Genomic DNA, 21,551 nt, shown 5'->3' on the forward strand with positions numbered 1-21,551 from the left:
TAGATAGATAGACTAGTGCTGTGCTTTACCATACCCGTCTGTCTTTGAGAGCAGCCGCTGGTCCCTTTCATACCCTCCAGGCTTCTGCTGGAGGGTAGATACCTGTTGCTGTAATCATTGGCCTCCAGCCGAGTTGAGGTTCCCTGCCCCGCCTTGCAGCCATGCGCTCTCTAGCTGTCCAAAACAATGTTGGTGCTGAACCGGCGCTGTCCGTTCAGCACCATGGCGGCAGCTGTGTGGTTTTTGTGCATGTAGACCCCAATACCAAGTGTCCACCCAAATAAGCAAATACAGAAAGAACACAGAATAGGCAGATAATAAACTTCAGTTAACTAGTAGCTGAGCACCAAAAATGCAAACTAAACTGACATATAATCATCAAAACAAAAAACAAGCCAAACTCAGAGAGGAGAATAGCTACACTAATAGGCAAAACATGCTAATAGCCAAAACAGCAGTAGCTGTGAAGCTCTGAAAAACAAACAAAATCATAATTACACATATCATGCAATGTACTAATTTCCACCATATTAAGTCCTACGTGCTTGTAAATCTGACTAAATTCACTTCACTAATTTTACCAGCATGTTTGCATTGTCTCAGATGCCATTTTGACGTTCAATTATTACTTCCATACTGGAACCTAGTAACAATACAGCGTTAGCCACATGTAATTCAAAATACATGCATACATTCAAAGAAACCCAGTTAATCGCATAACATAGCTTTATATCTTTCTTCTGCTATCTTCTGATACCAATACCTAATACAAACACTAATAGCAGAAAACATATTAGCAAACACCTGTGTACAGATGTGTCTGCTGGTAACATACCCTGGTGCATGTAAAGCACTAACAAAAAAATAAAATTCAATTCAAGTCAATTTTATTTATATAGCACTTTTAACATCGGCACTGTCACAAAGCAGCTTTACAGAAATCCAGATAGAGATTTAAATTTGTCCCTAATGAGCAAGCCAGAGACAATGGTGGCAAGGAAAAATGCTGACATGATATGAGGAAGAAACATTGAGAGGAACCAGACTGAAAAGGAAACCCATCCTCTTCTGGGTAACACTGAATAGTGCGATTATGAGTCATTATTGGGGACTGGCTAATTAGTGACAACTGTTCACCTTCACTAGAGAAGAGATGTCTGGATCAATACCAGATCAGGATGGCTCACATGCTAGTTTTAGTGTCAGAAGACAGAACTATCATGTCATCCAGATACAGTAACAGTGACTGGCAGTTTTGATCACCAAAACATCCTCCCATAAGCCTTTGAAATATACTAGGTGCATTACATAACACAAAGGGCATCTGGAATGCCCTTTGGGTTATGTAATGCACCTAGTATATTTACGAATACGAATAGACCAAAGGGTGTGAAAAAGGCTGTCTTAGGACGATCACAGACAGTAACAGGGATCTGATTGCACTCATTAGCTAAGTCCATGGTTTTGAACCATGGGACACCTGACAGGGCATCTAAGGACACCTCAATATGGCAGAGGGAGAATGCATCCTTCCTGGTTTGCTGTTAAATTGGCTGTAATCAATGCACATATGAAGGCTGCCATCTTTCTTTTTCACCAGGACAATGGGAGATCACTAGGGGCTACAGTTTCCCCAGTGACCTGGCTATCAAGCAACTCAAGTATATGGGACTTCATAGCATCATAGTCAGACTGGGGGGATACACTTGAACCACTGTCTCACTGGCTTATATCGTGTATTATAGAGGGATTCAATCAATACTGCCGCAGTGGGTTTTCAGAACTGACTGGAACATGTAGCTGCAACAATCATGACAGTTCCTGCTTGTATGTCAATAGATCTGCACCCCCTCAACTTAGGCAACACTCTTGCTACTGTAGGGGGCCTACATTGGGCCTTGTGGCAGTAGTGTAAGGCTTGCTACAGTGGGTTAGGCATGTACTACTGCCTGAAGATCAAACAATGAGGGATGATGCTGGCAAAAGGGCTTTTGATAACACTCATTGATTATTTTCATGCCTAGCACACCAGGAACCACTGGTGGGGTGGGTGAGCCCATGGGATCCTTGACTACCAGCTAGCCACTTCCTGGGATTACTTTACCAAGTACCTCAGCTGTTAGCTCAACATAACCCACATAAGATGTCTTTATCTGGGTGACACTGAATAGTGTGATTACAAATAATATCCCTTCTATAACTGTACTATTTAGTCAAAAAGTACAATTGCATAACCAGGAACTTATGAGCTTTTGAACAACTTATTACTATGAGCATCAGAGTCATTTCTGAATTCATTATAGTTTTAATTTTAAGCCTATTTTGTTGAAGTTATCAACTGCTCAATCATGGAGCCTGAGTGCAAAACTGTTCATAGCAATTGCAGTTCTAAAACCTTTCCAAAGAAGAACATCCACAGTCATCTTTATGGTTTAAATGTAGTAACATCCACAGTAATCTCATTGATCTTTAGGCTGTCCATGTGGGGCCATCCTCAGCAGCAGCAAGTGATTTTCAGGTGATGAGAACACCAACCAGAAGTATGGCATCATGATGGATCAGAAAGGTCCAGAGAGCAGAAGGGTTCAGGATCACTGGTATCTCAGGAGTAGTAGGCGTAGCTTGACAGAGAGAGAGAGAGAGAGAGAGAGACGGGGGGGGGGGGGGGGTTGGTTGGGGGGGGGGGGGGGGAGACGACAGATTATTAGGTATGCTCATTATGGTGAAATACAATGTACAATACTAAAATACAGAGCCAGAAGGTAACACAGATATGAGGGCGCCCTGATACATGAAGCAGCCAGCAACTCCACCGTCAACAAACCTGAGTGAACACATGAGTGGCGAGGCAACAGCATCCAGACATCCCGGTTCACCAAAACACTATTAGCAGAAAAAAAGAAAAAACTATTAGCAAAAGGCCTGACTAAAGAAATATGTTTTCAGCCTAGACTTAAACACTGAGACTGTGTCTGAGTCCCGAACACTAATTGGAAGGCTGTTCCATAACTGCTTTGTAAGAGAAAGCTCTGCCACCTTCACTATTCGAGGTACCAACAAAGATCGAAGTAGGCGTGGGGGATCATAAAACACCAGAAGTTTGCTCAGGAAGCTAATACCATGTTTATGAATAACTTTACCCAGAGCTAGCATATGTAGAGGAAAAAGCAGTGGGCCTAAAACAGAACCTTAGAGCACACCAAATTTTACCTTAGTATGCATAGAGAAGTCACTATTTACATCTACAAACTGATAATGATCAGTCAAATAAGACTTGAGGCAGGAGAGGGCTGTTCCCTTAATGCCTACTACATTTTCTAGTCTATCAAGGAGAACAGTATGAGCAATGGTGTCAAATGCTGAATTAAGGTCAAGCAACACAAGCAACCCTGATCAGAGGCCAGTAGTAGGTCATTTACCACTTTAACCAGCACTGTCTCTGTGCTATGATGAGGCCTAAATCCTGACTGATAGATTTCATGAATGTTATTCTTATGTAGGTATGACTATAACTGCTGTGCTACAACCTTTTCTAGAATCTTGGAGATAAAGGGGAAGTTTGATAGTGGCCTAAGTTGGATAGATGACAGGGGTCAAGGTCAGGCTTTTTTAATCAGGGTTTGATAATTGCTAGTTTAAAGGATTTAGGTACATAGCCAGTACTAAGGGAAGAAATGACTATTTTTAGATGAGGCTCAATTGCTTCTGTATCTGTTTGAAGAAATGTGTAGGTAAGGACATAAGTTGATGATTTTGATGAGGAAATCGGCTAAATTAGTCCTCTCAATGGGGAGTAAAACATTCTAATCGCTGATCTGATATGATTATATCGTTATCTACATGGTTAGTTATCAAATTGCCTGGTTTTAAATTAATAGTCTGAATATTTTGCCTGATATTTTCAATTTTGTCATCGCTACTACATATTGATGGTGTGCATGCTTCTGTGGTGGTCTTATTCCTAGTTAATTTTGCTACAGTATTAAATAATAATCTAGGATTATTTTTGTTATCTTCTATTTCGGTGGAGAGATACGTTGAGCTAACAGCGCTAAGAGTTTTTCTATAGCTCAGGAGGCTCTCCTGGAGTTTGATAACATTTATGTTCTAATTTTTAGTGGTCTGTTTCAAGGTGTGTGTGTGTATGATCATTATACCAGGGTGCTAGTTTTTTCTCACTAATTATTTTTCTTTTAAGTGGAGCTACATTATCTAGAGTATAGCGGAATGCTGACTCTAAGCATTCAGTCATCTGATTAAGTTCCGTGAGGTCAGATGGTGATCCAGTCAAAGTTGATAACTCTGGGAGATTATTGATAAAACTATGTGCAGTAGCTGACCTGAATGTAATTTTGATGGGGTAGCATTGCAAGGTGCATATATTGTGACCAAGACACATTTTAAATAAGACGAGATAATGATCTAAGATAGCTTCAGACTATGGAAATATGACTTTATTTTCTATAATTAATCCAAATGTTAGTATTAGATCAAGAGTGTGACCACCATTATGAGTGGGTCCTATTACATTCTGATTAACTCATACTGAATCTAGAATGGACACAACCACTGTGTCTTCTGGCTTATGGCAAAATGCAAAATGAATATTAAAGTATCCAACAATTAATGCTTTGTCTAAAGTATGAGTGTGAGATGAAATTAGCAAATTCATGAAGAAATTCAGAATATGGCCCTGGGGGTGTGTAAATAATAATTAGTGGAATCGACTAGGTAGACTTATTTTTTGTGGCTACATATGTTTGTATAAAGAACTTGAAACGTGTTGAATTTATGCCCAGGTTTTTGTGAGATGCCTAGATTATCATTCATAAATAACTGTGACACCTTCTCCTCTGCCAGTTATATGAGGCTGATGTATGCAGTCAGGCCCATAAGCATTAGTAATTTTGCCTCTGTACACCATCGAAATGGATTTATATCCAAATGAAGCATTCAAGATGTGATTGAAGTGTAGACTTTCAGCTTTAATGCAAGGGTTTTTTTAAGGAAATAAAAGGTCTGGAGTTTATTCCAAGCTTTGAATTTACATGTGGTAGCTGTTCATAGGAACTCTTGACTTTTCTTAAAAAAAAAAAACTCTTAAAAAAAATAAATAAATAAAAAAGCTTGACCAGTGCTGATGCAAGAGTAATTTGTACCAGAATGATGGAAAGAGAATGTAGAATGGAGAAGGAAGCAGAGGACTCATGATCCAAAGCATACCACATCATCTGTCAAACATGTGGAGGAAGTGTTATGGCATGGGCATCTATGGCTGGCAATTGAACTGGGTCACTGCTTACAGAAGTAGCAGGATGAATTCTGATGTGTATAGTGCTATACTTTCTACTCAGATTCAGTCAAATGCTGCAAAACTGATAGGATGGCGCTTCACCGTACAGATGGATAATGACCCAAAATGTACTGTGAAAACAACCCAAGAGCTTCTTAAAGCAAAGAAATGAAATGTTCTTAAATGTCTGATGATCTCAACTGAATTGAGCTGCTTTTCACTTACTGAAGACAAATCGGAAGGTAGAAAGACCCACAAACCAGCAGCAACTGAAGGCCACTGCAGTAAAGGCCTGGCAAAGCATCTCAAGGGAGGAAACTCAGCATTTGGTGATGTCCATGGGTTCCAGACTTCAGGCAGTCATTGACTGCAAAGGATTTGCATCCAAGTATTAAAAATAATCCTAATATTTATGATTATGTTAGTTTGTCCAATTACTTTTGAGGCTAGCAAAACAGAGAGACTCTGCAAAAATGGCTATAATTCCTAAATGGTTAATGTAATTTTTTTTTAACCTCTTGAATTAAAGCTGAACATCTACACTTCAATCACATCTTGATTGCTTCATTTCAAATCCATTGTGGTGGTGGACCTGACTGTATATTTACACACATCTACAATGTTACTCTTAGTAACCTCTGACTGACAAAGGCGTATATCATTTGCTCCGATGTGAAAAACTACCTTTCAAAACCTATGTTTGCCTAAGACCATAAGATTACCACTAGCTTTGGCTTTGCGATTCTGCTGCAGAGTCTTCACCCATTCGCCCTGCTGTTAGGGCTTTACTGCCAGAGTTGGGTGGTTATTAACTCCACCTAAAGCAATGGTTCCCTAACTTTTTATACCCCCTAGGGATACCCCCCAGGCATTTACCATCCTTCTGCATACTCCCTCTTTCACACTTATACTACAGTTACACAAAGTATTTTGAAAACGTGAACATGTGACACATTTAACTTGTAAAATATCTCCCTTTTACCAAACATATCATTTGTATACAACCAATCATATGTATTTTAAATAAATGCCTCACAGAATACCTATATTTGTTCTTGACAAAAGTTCATGTGAAATTGCAAAGCTATCTAAGACTTTAAAAATCTCCTCACCAGTTGCTCTGCCTTCCAGACCCTTCCTAATAAGGTTTTCTGATGCTGTTATAAGGTCCCTACTACTCCTGAGTTGTCTTAATTGTCTTTTGAAACTCTCTTGATGTTTATTTTTCAAAGTAGCATGCTTTGTTTCTAAATGCCTGTGCAAACATTTTGGTTTCATGCAGTTATGGGAGAGTACTTGTGCACATATAATACACTGCCAATGTATGTAAGCCCAAAGAAATATATTTCTCATAATATTTATTTACATTCTCTTTGATGGTCTTTCTGCGAATTGCTGGTGAAGGTGAGGTGGCATTTTAACTTCGAACGCATTGCTGTCAGTATCGGTATGAACCAGGCTAGTACCAGTGGGTGAACTCATGCCTGCTACTGCACTGTTAGAGGGACCTGGAGTACTGCTGTCATAAGATTGTGGATCAGTTGAGCTGGAGGGAGTAGACCTTCTCTCTGTGGCTGCAATCTGAGTTCTTTGTAGCCACTTATCCATTTTAATCTTACTAGCTATTACTTTGCTTCATTACCTAGCCATGTGCTGGTGATAAATGATGTGGTAAGATGTGCACTTATGCATGATGCTTGAGCGGAAGCATTTTTCACTGCAAAAGATGGGGTAATTTGATTGGATGTCATGTATTTGACTTTTTATGGCACAACCATTTTGCTGTTTGTACACGAGTGGGGGCACAAGTACATATTTTGCCTATGAGAATTACATGCTCAGTTTGAATGTTATTTTAGAGTGGGATAGAATTCAATGTACGGTAAATCTCAGCATTTTGTTCACGTACCCCCTCTGTAACCCAAGTTTGGGAACCACCGGCCTAAGGTATCCAGACTTTCCCCTACAGAAACTATGCTGCTCTCACTCTTGGTAACATTCTCTAGAGTCTGGATGCGCACCTCCAATGCCGCAATCTTCTCCATCAGAGAGCTAACTAATATACACATCACAAATAAAGCAACTACTAATCAAAGAGGAAGAATGACTAAAAATCCTGCACTTAACACACTGAACAAGCTGAATGATTGCCATGTTGAATGTTAAATTTTCCTTAGTCCAAGATCTGTTGAGTTTATTTTAGGCAGATCTGACGTGGATGGCCTCTGCTTGCTGTCTTTAGCATGTCTCAGCATGGAGAGCCCTGGCATCAGGCGAAACAAACATTTCAATTCTCTGCAGAGAGCAGAATCAATAATGTTCTACAAACTGACCATACATCAGAATTAGACACTGCAATACATTTACATTACATTTATGGCATTTGGCAGACACCCTTAACCAGACCGACAAAAATACATTCTGATACTGGCTCGCTAGGTCACAAACTAGGAATACCATCAGTCCAAAAACTCTGGTGGGGAGGTAATAGACAAGCGCTCAGACAATAAAAATTTTTTAAGTGCTACTTTAAGTACTTTAGGAACACACTGCTTAATCTTTGTCATAAGGACAAGAAGGGCATGGGAGTACTCTTGCAGAGATTCTCTTTCCAACTGGTTTCAACCAAAAAAAAATTCAAGGCAATGCAAGATGTGAAATCCCCATACAGCTCCTTAAGAACAGACAGAATCTTTTGTGGGTCTTCCCTCTCTGTCCTAGGCCTATAACTTATTTCACCTCCCCTTCTAGATGGTCAAGCATGAAATTGGCTTGATCAAGGTACCCTAAATGTCAGACATGAATGCTGGCCTGTACTTCCTCAATCCACTCATCAATGCTGACACCACTACTGCCTCTAAACACTGGGCATTTTAGGAGAACCTCTCAGCAGGGGCAGCATTGGAAACAGCTTTATGCAATTTAACTGTTAAAAAATGAAAAAAAAAAAAAATTAACAAATAAAACATTGTAACCATTATGGAGCATTGATCAGAATGCATGAGAGTATTGAGTCACGTGTATATTTATTTCCTGAGCAGTAATTTGCCATCAGGTATAAGGGTGTGTGATTCTGCAACTAAACAAGAACAACTGACAGTCATATTAAGACACAATCAGAAACAGATTTCATACTTTACAGTAGCCATAGTACATGAAGGCTAAACCTAGCTATTATCACACTAGCTGAGAGCTAATTATCAAGAAAATAGGCTACTATATTCTTAGAACACTTACTACAGTCTGACCTACATCTTACTTGTAATATGTATGATAAGAGTTACGATGGGTTGCGCTAATTTTATAATACTTAAACAACAACCATATGTGTATCAGTGTAACACTCAATTTAGCAAACTAGACAACTGGTTACAAACATAACAGATCAGCCAGCGATTACAACTAATAATGTCAGATAAACTAGCCATGAGAAGTCTCTGTTTACCTCTTTGATGCACGCATGTATGTTTTCATTGTCTCAGATCCGTATTGAAGTACAGGGATAACATTCCATAGCAGAGCCTAGTCACAACACAGCATTAGCCACATGTAATTTAAAATACATTTGCTGCAGCAGGGGGAATGATCAAGCATCAGTTGCCAACGGAGAGGAGGCGGGTTGAATGTGTGATGATTCTCACCTGTGTCTTATTACTGCCAGCTTACCTGTGTGTGTTTATTTGGGCTTTCAGGGACTGCTGTGAGCCAGAGGGATAGAATGGCATAGCTGGCTAAGCTTGCAACACACACACGCCTGTGTGAACCTGGAACAAAATGAGAGAGCTAGTGATGGCCTCTTTTTGATTGCATTTCTGTTGGTTTGTTTTTTTGTGTTGAGTTTTTGAAAGTGCACTGGAAAAGCTGCTGAAAATAAAAGTGAGCCCAGAGCTCTGCTGAAATTCCAAGTTCCCCCTACGTTTTCCTCTGCACCCATACACACCGGGTTTTAAAACATGCTGTGACAGCGGGCATGCAGCCCTCGCACAAAAACAACACACTCCTCGGACAGCTGCTGCCAAGATGCTGCAAGGCGGGGTGGCTAAATCACACACAGCTGGCAAGAAATAATTGCAGCGGCAGCTCTCTACCCTCTTGCAGAAATGCCAAGCGTATAAAAGGGCAATACAGAGGCAGCCAGGTGACCTATTTCTACCCCTCTGTCTGGTCCCTCTCTCTCTCTCTTACGCAGACGAAGAAGACAGCTCACACGACGATTCTCTCCGGCTGCACACTGCCATGTGCCCTCTACGGGACGTCCATAAGTGCCCGCGCGCTGCACAGCCTGCCACAAGATACTGGACCTTATCAGCACGCTTTTCCCCCTGCCCCTTTTTGTAAATAAAAGAGCACTTTTCTCATGTATTCCTCTGCATGTCTGTGTTCAGCCCGTTGCAGCCTTGAGTCACAATGCATGCACTCAAAGAAATCCACTGAATCGCCAGTACCCGATACTACACGCCCATACGTCTGCATTCATTCATCTTCTGTAACCACTCTGTCAGGGATGTGGTACATCCAGAGCCTATCCAAGGAAAACTGGGCGTGAAGCAGGAATACACTCTGCATAACAAACTGACACATTCACACATTCATTCACACCAGCGGGCAATTTTAGCACAACCAATTCACATGCTGGCCTGTTTGTCGGAGGTACAAGATGCAGTGGGTTGCATTGCTGCCTCACAACTCCAGGGTTCTATATGGAGCTTGGGTTACTGTCTGTGCAGTTTTGCATGGTGTTTCACTCTTTCAATGGAAAGTGATAGACAAAGAAGTCATGCCTCCTTAGGCAGATATTTATGGAAAAATAAAATTATGTAACTGAACATTTAGAACAGAATTATTCATCAGTTGTGAAATAAGAAAGTCAGGTCATGAGTAGTCTACCTGAAGTCTTCTTCATTAATGTTTGGAGTTTATATGATTTAATGTGATTTTACATTCACATTACATTTACTATGAAGTAATTTTCATAATGTTATGGATAGGCAATTTTATTACTTTTAATTTTTTTTTAGTCTCTGCACATTTTTGTTAATAAAACATTTTGTACAATGGGTATAAATATGTCTTAAAACCTTTTTATTGTTAGACTATTTTTTGGTAGTATGTGTTTAATGAAGCTGTGTTTAAGGTTGAGCAAATCATCTATCATAAACTATAATGCACATTCATTAAATTGTTGTCTAGTTTTAATTACCATCAACATTATTTGTAAAGTGTTCAATCTTTCACTTTGTTGCAGGCCTATTTAACTGTATTAGCAAATATTTACATTTTTTTATATATTTACTTTTTCTTTTTCATACGCTGTTTTTTCATCCCTAATAAATATAATTAACTGATATTTTACACTTATTTAATGATAGTTAAGTTGCACACACTTTGATAGATTTTATTTCCCAGTCACAGTGAACTAAAAAAAATCTTCATTTACTATGACAGAAAGAGAGAGTGCCATATCTGGGCACATTTCAAGCAGAGAGCTCAAAACACCTGCACAACTGTCAATTCTGCATTCCAGATTCACGCCATTTGTCTCATCTGCCGTTTTTATTAGGGGAAAAAGACTGTTCATTTGACATATTTTGTATTCAGCAAAAAAATGTGAAGATCCTACATAACATGTGTAAAGGTTGGCAGGTCTAAAACAGACATTTAAATATTTATTTTTGGGTGCTATTTTAGATCTCAGAGCCCACAGTTTGAATACCTTTGCCCTCCCTTGACAAATAGGACAGATATACCCAGAAGCCACACCTCCTGCAATAGAGATTGATAGATGCAGAAAACATATCTCCTTCAATTATATTTGATAAACAAATCAATCAAGCCTCCCCCAATAAGACTGACAGACAGTGAAGCCCAACCACCATAAATAGGACTGAAAAACATAGAAGCCATGTCTTCTAAAATAGAAACTGATAGACAAAGAATTCACATCTCCTCCAAAAGGACTGAAATACAGAGAAGCCATGCTTCTACAGACAGAACTGATAGACACAGAAGGAATGTCTTCTCCATTAAGACTGAAGGAAACAGAAACCATGCCTCCGTCAGTTAAATGTGAGAGACAAAGAAGTCATGCCTCCTTCAATAAGACTGATAGTCATTGAAGCCCTACCTCCACAAACAGGACTGATATACACAGAAGCCAACCCTTCTCCAATAGAGATTGATAGACACAGAAGGAATGCTTCCTCATTTAAGACTGCTGGACACAGAAGTCATGCCTATTTTAAGAGAAAGTGACAAAGGCTGATAGAAACAGAAGCCACTCCTTCTCCAATAGGACTGACTGACACAGAAGATATGCCACCACAAATCAGACTGAGACAAATACAATCTTGCCTCCTCTAAAAGAGGCTGATGGACATAGAAGCCACACTTTCTCCAAAAGGACTGTCCTATAATAGGACTGATACACAGAAGCCATGCCTCAGCAAATAGGTCTTAGGCACACAGAAGCCATGCCTTCTGTCATAGAGACTGATAAATACAGAAGTCAGGTCACCTCCAATAAAGACTGATGCACACAATAGCTATGCCTACTTCAACAGAAAGTGAGAGACGCAAGGCTTACTTCAATAAATTAATAGATATTGAAGCGCTGCCTGCACAAACAAGACTGACATGCACACAATCCAGACACTGAACAATAGAGACTGATAAACACAGAAACCAAACCTCCTTGAACAGGACTGATATACAAAGAAGTAATGCAAAAAGAAGAATTATACACACAGAAGACATGCATCCTCCAATAGAGACTGACAGACTTAAAATCATGCCACCTCCAAGGAGGCTGCTAGATATAAAAAATGCTCTTTTAATAGAAACTGAAAGATAAAAAAAAGCCATGCCTTCTTCAACACTGATAGACACTGAAGCCATGACACAAAAAATAGGATTGATACACAGAGAAGCCACGATTATTTGCTTATCGACTAACTGTGTCATGAAGCTTGGCTGGTGACATAGAGAGTATACTGGTTCTCATCACCGAAGTTGGTACTCCAAGGCACTAAAGCAACATTAGAATAAACCTGTAAGTGTGGATTCCTTGAAAAGGGGCTTTTGTGATAAACAGACTAGCATCAACACGCTCCTTAATCAGAGCAGGAGTGTTGACATCACAAGATGGCATTCGACTAACAATGACGGAAAGCTTGGTCGTGCTGACTGGTGTCTGAGCAAAACAGCCCACCATTACAAAAAAAGAAGCTGAGAGGAAAGCAATCTCTCATCTGGGATTTAAACCTTTTCGGATCTCTCGAGAATCAAGCAGCCAAGCAAGAACCAAGTAGGCAGTGGACCAAGGTTCTGTTAGTTTTTTTCCACCCAGAGGTAGACTACACAACGTAAAACCTGGGCTCGTCCGGGATTTGAACTCAGCCAAGTGAGAACCAAGTAGCTAGCTCTTTGTATTCAACTGAATATCTTGTGAAGCTTGGTTAAGGGGGCAAGCAAAATCTCCCTTGATTACAGAAGGATGAGTTAACAGGAAAGAAAGGGCTTACCTGGGATTTGAATCCAGAACCTTTCGCACCCAAAGCGAGAATCCTACCCCTAGACCTATCTGTTATTATAACTAGCAAGAATGATTTATTACTGCTGCAATAATTCCATCAACTGCATTCTCTTGGAAAAGAGACATCCACAAACAGGGTTGTTGACTGATTTAGTCTAAATTAAGTTTTTTTTTCTACCCTGTACGAGCCCACCAATGCAAAGGAAGCCAATATTAAGCAGCAGAAATTCTGACTTTATGGTGGCCATTAAAACCGGGTGGGTGTATGTTGGTCCTGTTGCTTCGCCTTTAGTTGTTGTCTGTGTTCTGAGCTTGAGCGATTTCAGATAAGGAATGGGGTAGGTCTGTTTGGTGGTGGTGATGGATGACATTTAAGCAAGGTGCAAAGCCCACAGAAAGAGGTTCAAAGGCCCTCGACAAGACATCTGGTTCAGTGTTTAGACGGCCCTTTCTGTAGCACACTTGGAAGTTAAACTGTTGTACCCAGAGGGTACATCTTGTCAGTCAAGAGGAGGTCTTTGGGTAGTTGAACACCCAGGCGAGCACAGCATGGTCAGTAAAAACCTCAAACTCCACTCCTTCTAAGAAGTGCCTCCATTCCCAAACACTCCACCAAAACCTGGAATAAACTTATAGTACCAGCCTGTTAAACCCAAGAAGCACTAAAGAGTCTTCATATCAAGGCATTAATTGTTGGAGACTTTAATATTCATTTTGATAATCCAGATGACCCTCTGAGAACAGCAGTTGTGTCCATTCTAGATTCTGTAGGGGTTAATCAGAATGTAATAGGACCTACCCATAGTGGTGGTCACACTCTTGATTTAATACTAACATTCGGATTAAATATAGAAAATATAGTCTCATGTCCACAGTCTGAAGCTATCTCAGATCATTACCTCATCTCATTTAAAATGTGTAATAATCAGTACATTAATTAGTATATGCACCTTGCCACGTCACCATGTCAAACGTATGTTCACGTCAACAACTGCACAGAGTTTTATCAGTAATCTCCTAGATTTATCAACCATGATTGGATCACTGTCTGATCCCAAAGAACTTGACCAGGCAACTGAATGTTTAGAATCAACGTTCTGCAACTCGCTAGATAAGGTAGCTCCACTTAAAAGAAAAATAATTAGGGAGAAAAAGCTAGCACCCTGGTATAGCAATCACACACGAACTTTAAAACAGACCACTCGAAAACTAGAACGTAAATGGCGTCAAACTAAATTGGTAGTATTTCAAATAGCATGGAAGGAGAGCCTTTTGAGCTATAAGAAAGCTCTTAGTGCTGCTAGATCAGTGTATCTCTCCACCCTAATTGAAGATAACAGAAATAATCCTAGATTCTTATTTAATACTGTAGCAAAATTAACTAGGAATAAGATCACAATAGAAACACGCACACAATCATTATATAGCAGCGATGACTTCATGAATTTTTTCAATGGTAAAATTGAAAATATCAGACTAGAAATTCAGACTATTAATTTAAAACCGGGCAGTTCTATAACTAACCCTGTAGATGATAATATGGTAATATTAGATAAACAACTACAACGCTTTACTCCCCTTGAAGAGACTGAACTAATTTCACTAATTTCATCAAAATCATCAACCTGTATGCTAGATCCTTTACCTACTTGTTTCCTCAAACAGATAATTCCTGAAACAGTCAAACCTCTTCTAAAGATAATCAATTCTTCCCTTAGCATTGGCTATGTACCTAAATCTTTTAAATTAGCAGTTATCAAGCCCTTGATTAAAAAACCTGACCTTGACCCCTGTCAGCTGTCTACCAATATCAAACCTCCCCTTTATCTCCACGGTCCTAGAAAAGGTTGTAGCACAGCAGCTATGCTCATACTTACATAGGAATAACATTCATGAAGTGTATCAGTCAGGATTTAGGCCTCATCATAGCACAGAGACAGCACTGGTAAAAGTTGTAAATGACTACTGGCCTCTGATCAGGGTTGTGTCTCCTTGCTTGTGTTGCTTGACCTTAGTGCAGCTTTTGATACCATTGATCATGCTATTCTCCTCGATAGACTAGAAAATGTAGTAGGCATTAAGGGAACAGCCCTTTCCTGGCTCAGGTCTTATTTGACTGATCGTTATCAGTTTGTAAACGTAAATGGCGACTTCTCTTCTCATACTAAGGTAAAGTTTGGTGTCCCGCAAGGCTCTGTTTTAGGCCCACTGCTCTTTTCTCTATATATGCTACCTCTGGGCAAAATTATCCGTAAGCACGGTATTAGCTTCCACTGTTACGCTGATGACACACAGTTGTATGTTTCAGCAAAGCCAGATGACAGACACCAGCTTAATAAAGTTGAGAAATGTGTAAAAGACATTAGAAACTGGATGCTTATTAACTTTCTCTTACTTAATTCTGACAAGACAGAAGTACTTGTACTAGGACCACATGCAGCTAGAAGTAAGCTTTCTGATTACATAATAACTCTAGATGACCTTTCTGTTTCATCATGTGCAGCAGTAAAAGACCTTGGTGTGATTATCGACTCTAGTTTTTCTTTTGAAGCCCATGTAGATAATATAACTAGGATTGCTTTCTTTCATCTCAGAAATATTGCTAAAATAAGAAATATATTGTCACTACACGATGCAGAAAAATTAGTTCATGCTTTTGTTACCTCTAGGTTGGATTATTGTAATGCCTTACTGTCTGGATGTTCCAGTAGATGCATAAACAAGCTCCAGTTAGTCCAGAATGCAGCAGCGAGAGTCCTTACTAGAACCAGAAGATATGACCACATCACCCCTATCTTATCCACACTGCATTGGCTCCCAATCAAATTTCGTATTGATTTTAAAATACTACTATTGACCTATAAAGCACTAAATGGTCTCGCGCCACAGTACCTGAGTGAACTTTTGGTCTTTTATGATCCGCCAAGCCTACTCAGATCAAAAGGTGCAGGCTATTTGTTGGTACCTCAAATAATGCAGGCTACAGCTGGGGTTAGAGCTTTCTCTTACAAAGCCCCACAATTATGGAATAGCCTTCCACTTAGTGTTCGGGGCTCAGACACAGTCTCAGTGTTTAAGTCTAGGCCGAAAACATATTTGTTTAGTCAAGCCTTTAGTGAATAGTTTTCTTAGGTACAGGGGCAGGTCTGGAGGGTTTCACAGGCATAGAGTGTTGTGGTGAACTGGGATGTTTGGATGCTGTCGCCCCCCCACTCTCACATGTTCACTCAGGTTTGTCGACGGTGGAGTGGCTGGCTGCCCTATGTCCCAGGGTGCCCTCATGTCTGTGTTAGCTTCTGGCTCTCCCTTTTAGTTATGCTGTCATAGCTAGTCTTGCCGGAGTCCCTGCCTGCACTCTGCACACAAAGTACATTGTCCTTAACCATTAGAGGACAAAAGCTTACCTAACAATCTCTTCCTCTCTCCATCTCTCTCTCTCCCTCACTCTCTGTCGAGCTACACATGCTACTTCTGAGATGCCAGTGATGTCAGTGATCCTGACCCCTTCTGCTCCTCCTCGCTGCCTGACCCATCCTGATGCCCTACTTCTGGTTGGAGTTCTCATCGGTTGAGTTTGCTCGCTGCTGCTGGGGGTGGCCCCATATGGACCGCCTGAAGAACTGTTTGGATTGCTGGGGATGGTGCCACCTGGGGGATGTGGAGATGGCATGGGGATCACATATGGGGAGCTGTACTGTAATGGCTTGGGACTGCGATTGCTGTAGTGGCTTTGGGGCTGCAGTTGCCACGAGCAGCTTCGTACTCAGGACTCCATCAGTGGACAGTGGATAGATTTTAACCAGCCGGACTTCTTGTAAAAACTGTGATGAATTTATTGGTTGCACAATTGAACTATTTGTCCATATAGTACACAATAATAGAAGGGATTTATTTATAATCACACTATCCGTTGCACCCAGATAAGGATGAGTTCCCTTGTGAGCCTGGTTCCTCTCAAGGTTTCTTCCTCATATCATCTTGGGGAGTTTTTCCTTGTCACCATCGCCACTGGCTTGCTCATTAGGAATAAATTCACAGTGATAAATTCAAATATTTACAATATATTTTTGTGAATCCATTTATTTCTGTAAAGCTGCTTTGTGACAATGTACATTGTTAAAAGCGCTATACAAATAAAATTGAATTGAATTGAATATCAGTTGATACTGGGTAGTCTGCTACCACTTGGGTTTTTTCAGCGTTAGTTTCCACCCCTCGTCCCAAGACAATATGGCCTAAAATCTTCAGCTGTTGTTTAAAGAAGTGGCATTTTTTCATGTTGAGGGTGAGATTAGCTTGGGTGAGTTTCTGTAATACAGCACTGATGTCTTTAGTGTGCTGTTCACAGGTCTGGGAGTATATGATGATATCATCGATGTACACAAAGCAGATTCTTCCTCTCAGCCCGCTCAACACTGTATGCCCGACTTTTCACTGGTGCAGGGTGGAAAATATGGTGTTTCACCATGGTGGACTGGCTCAGTATACTGGTGGTGATGAAAGGCCATGAATGAATGGCAATCATATCTTTGTCCTGAAGGCAGCCCGTACCGGTTGTTAGCCACATCAAGAACTGCAACAGTCTTTATGATAAAGTCTAACCCCAGGTTAACGGCACAGGTCAAGTGGGTGTCATCCATGATGTATGTGTCTAATGTCCAGGTGATACTGTGCCACTCATATGGGATCGGATTCTTGGGTCTGGAGACATGCACTTTCTGCCATGATGAATTTTTGCTGGTGGTGTGGGTCAGTGTGGACTACATCCTCTTTCAGTTTTCTCCATATCTTCTGCTGCATCAGGGTATACATGCTGCCTGTGTCAATAATCGCTCTTATTTCTTTCCCAGCAACCTTTAGTGGTACCTGGACTATGGAGGGTGTGACAAGCCTGAAGTCATGAGGCTGTGTAATTGACATCCCAGCAAGCTTTTTAGAACCTTGGCTTCCAGGCAGTTTCTTGAAACCTTTTTCCTTGGTATCAACATTCCCACCTTTTGCCAATAGTCCTTCACACCCATGTCCCTCTTTGGCAGCCTGCAACCCTGGGATTGTTTGATGTTATTCAGGATGCAGCTTACCAACTCCTCCTCCATGATGTCTGCTTTCCATTTCAAACAGAGTGCAAGGTAATCATAGGCAAAATCTCTAAGTTTCTGCCCCGCCTGTTGTACCATTGCTTGTCCTCCAACTCTGCTAGGTAGTCCTCAGGAAGGAAAGCTGTCATGAAGGCATCTTTGAATGTCTTGCAATCATGGACTTTAGCTCTTTCTGCCTTCCACCAGCTCAGCGCAGGCATCTCTCCGGGAGAGCCTTGTCATGGGCCACAGCCAGCTTGGAAGCCCGCAGTTCCTTCTGTACCAGCTACTCAGCCTTTGTGTCTTCAATCACAAAAAGACTGTTGTCCAAGTTTTCAGCAAGCGTAGAGCCACCACACTACCTCCACATCATCCTTATGATTGTGCCATAGATCTGCTCCCGGGCACCATTCCCCCAGAGGCCGTATCTTCTCACTATCCCCTCCTGAGCGGGAGGCCATGGACAACTACATTAAGGAAGCCCTTGCTACAGGGTTCATACGAGCCTCCACCTCTCTGGCTGGAGCGGGGTTCTTCTTTGTGGGCAAGAAAGATGGGGGTCTTCGCCCTTGCATTGATTACAGAGGTCTCAATAAGATCACTATTCGAAACCGCTACCCTCTACCCCTCATGTCCTCTGCCTTCGAGTTGCTCCAAGGGGCCTCAATCTTCACCAAACTTGACCTGCGCAACGCATACCATCTAGTGCACATGAGGCAAGGAGATGAATGGAAGACCGCTTTCAACACCCCATCAGGGCATTATGAGTATCAAGTTATGCTCTTTGGCCTCACTAATGCACTCGCGGTTTTTCAGGCTCTAATCAATGATGTTCTCCAAGACATGTTAAATCTGTTTGTGTTTGTCTACCTAGACGACATTTTGATTTTCTCGAGCTAAAACACCAGTTCTTGGTCCTCACAGATCACAAGAATTTAGAGTATATCCAGCAGGCTAAACGCCTCAATCCACGCCAGGCCCGATGGTCTTTGTTTTTAACCGATTTCAGTTCACTTTGTCATATCAACTGGGTTCCAAGAACCTGAAACCTGATGCTCTGTCTCGAGTTTACTCAGCCACTAGTCAAGAGGAGCCGGTAGGCCCCATTATCCCTAGCTCTAAAGTGGTGGCTCCAGTTAAATGGAATATTGAGGCAACGGTAAGGAGGGCCCAAGCTCAAGAACCAGACCCTGGAGGGTGGCCAGCTAACTGCCTATTTGTCCCAAGCACTGTCTGATCCCAAGTGCTCTGATGGTGTCACAGCTCTCGCCTCACTTGCCATCCTGGGGCAGCTCAGACCCTTGACTTCCTTCAAAGAAGGTTTTGGTGGCCTACCATTAAGGAAGATATTCAGGCATTTGTGGCTGCTTGCCCTACGTGCATTCAGGGGAAGGTCTCCCATCAGTTACCTCAAGGTTTGCTCCATCCTGTTCCGATCCCCAAACGACCCTGGTCTCACCTCTCTATGGACTTCATCACTGGGCTCCCACCATACAAAGGTAACAACACCATTCTAGTAATAGTTGACCGATTCTCCAAAGCATGCCAATGTATCCCATTACCCAAGTTACCTTTGGCCAAGGAAACTGCAGAAATTGTCATTGAACATGTGTTCCAAATCTTCGGTATCCCTCAGGACATTGTTACAGACAGAGGACCACAGTTTAAATCCCGCTTCTGGCATGCCTTCTGTTGACTTCTGGGGACTAGAGAAGTCACCCAGAGTCTAATGGTTAAACTGAAAGGCTAAACCAGGACCTGGAAACTACAGTGAGGTGCATGACTGCCAAGAACCCAACCTCCTGGGCATCCTTTCTTATTTGGGCAGAGTATGCCCATAATACGCTGTGTTCCTCAGCCACTGGCATGTCTCCTTTCGAGTGCCAGTTTGGATTTACACCACCATTGTTCCCTAATCAAGAGGCAGAAGTCGGGGTTCCTTCAGCTCTACATTTTGTAAGACACTGCTGCCTGACCTGGAGGAAGGCCAGACTCAAACTTTTCCAGACCTCTGAGCAGTATCAGCGGCAGGCTAACCATCGTCGGTGATCTGCACCCACCTTATGTCTGGGCCAATGGGTGTGGCTCTCCACTAAGAATCTGCTGCTGCATGTGGAGTCCCGCAAGCTGACTCAATGGTTCATTGGACCTTTCCGCATTGCATTGAGAGTAAATTCAGTTTCCAACCATTTATTTTTACCTAGATCTCTAAGAATAAATCCTACCTTCCATGTTTCTTTACTTAAGCCTGTTGTTTCTTCTCCTTTTACTCCCGCAGTCAGACCTCCCCCTCCTCATCGAATCATTGGAGGCCGGCCTGCCTACACAGTCCTTCGGATACTGGGTTCTCGTCGAGTACGAGGATCTCTTCAGTACCTGGAGGACTGGGAGGGCTATGGCCCTGAGGAACGCTCCTGGGTTCCTGCACGGGACATCCTGGACCCTGGACTAATCAGGGAATAACATACTCAGGGAATAACATATCTGATTATCCACTGAGGAGCATCAGGAGCCGTTCCTAGAGGGAGGGGTCCTGTCAGTGTTTTGGGTTTGTTCTGACCACTAGAGGTCCCCCTTGAGTGTTTTAGTTACTTTTTTTGTGTCTGTAATTAAGTTCATTGTTTTGACCAGTGCCTGGGTTCCTGTGGGTGTATTTAAGTTGCCCTATTCCTCAATTTTTTGCTCAGTGTTTCTTCTGCCATGACTAAGCCCTAGTTGTTTTCTGACTGTTCTGGATTTGGATTTATCTACTTACTGCCTGTTCTTGAGATTTTGTGCCTTTGGTATCATGTGTTTCTGTTATCCAGTAGAACCTGCTTTGATTTACTTTTGGATTTTTTTTTTAATTCTCTGCTGGCCCTATCTTGCGTTTTTGAAATACACTTTCTACATTTTACCTTATGTAGGGAAACTTGGCTGGTGAGGTGCAGAGATTGCTGGGTTTCATCACCCAAGCTGGTACTCCAAGGCACTAAACCAAAGGTAGACTACACCTGAAAGGGTGGATTCTCAGAAAAGGGGCTTTTGTGATAAACAGGCCTGCATTGACACGCTGGGATTTGAACCTTTCTGGACCTCTCGAGAACCAAGGAGCCAAGCTAGAACCAGGTAGACAGCAGCCCAGGGTTCCGTTAGTTTTAACCAATCAGAGGTAAACTATTCTACGTAAAACCAGGACTCGTCCGGGATTTGAACCCGGGACCTCTCGCACCCGAAGCGAGAATCATACCCCTAGACCAACGAGCCAAACCCCCTGCCCGTGCCAGGGTCTGCACCCCTGGAATTTCACTGGATCCTGTACCTGTCTGGCTACAGTTCTGCGGGCTCATGCTAGACTTTTCAGACGGTTGTAGAAAATATTACAGAGAAATAAGGTACAAGTCAACCATGTTTTTTTCAGAAAATCTGTCTGGCTTTACTACTTTTGCTCTATTCAAACAGGGCTATAACTAAATTGTATTGGGAGACGGTAGATATCCCGAAACAGGGGTTGCGATTCCCCAGAGAGTCGCAACAATCTATCCGCTATCATAACTAGCGACAAAATCCTTTGTTTACTTAGCCATCATTTATTACTACCGCAATAATTCCATCAGCTACATTCTGTTGGAAAGGAGATATCCACAAAGAGCGATCTTGATGATGATTT

At 41.7% G+C, this 21,551-nt stretch overlaps 1 non-coding gene across 1 annotated transcript; it reads right to left on the reverse strand.

Annotated features, from left to right (window-relative positions):
* Positions 1–21,076: 21,076 nt before the first annotated feature.
* Positions 21,077–21,148, reverse strand: trnap-cgg (transfer RNA proline (anticodon CGG)). Its single transcript has one exon. It is a non-coding gene; the product is annotated as a tRNA-Pro (tRNA).
* Between the last annotated feature and the right edge of the window lie 403 nt (positions 21,149–21,551).

The sequence above is a fragment of the Pangasianodon hypophthalmus genome, chromosome 12, assembly GCF_027358585.1.
Source record: "Pangasianodon hypophthalmus isolate fPanHyp1 chromosome 12, fPanHyp1.pri, whole genome shotgun sequence".
In the NCBI taxonomy this organism is placed as follows: Eukaryota; Metazoa; Chordata; class Actinopteri; order Siluriformes; family Pangasiidae; genus Pangasianodon; species Pangasianodon hypophthalmus.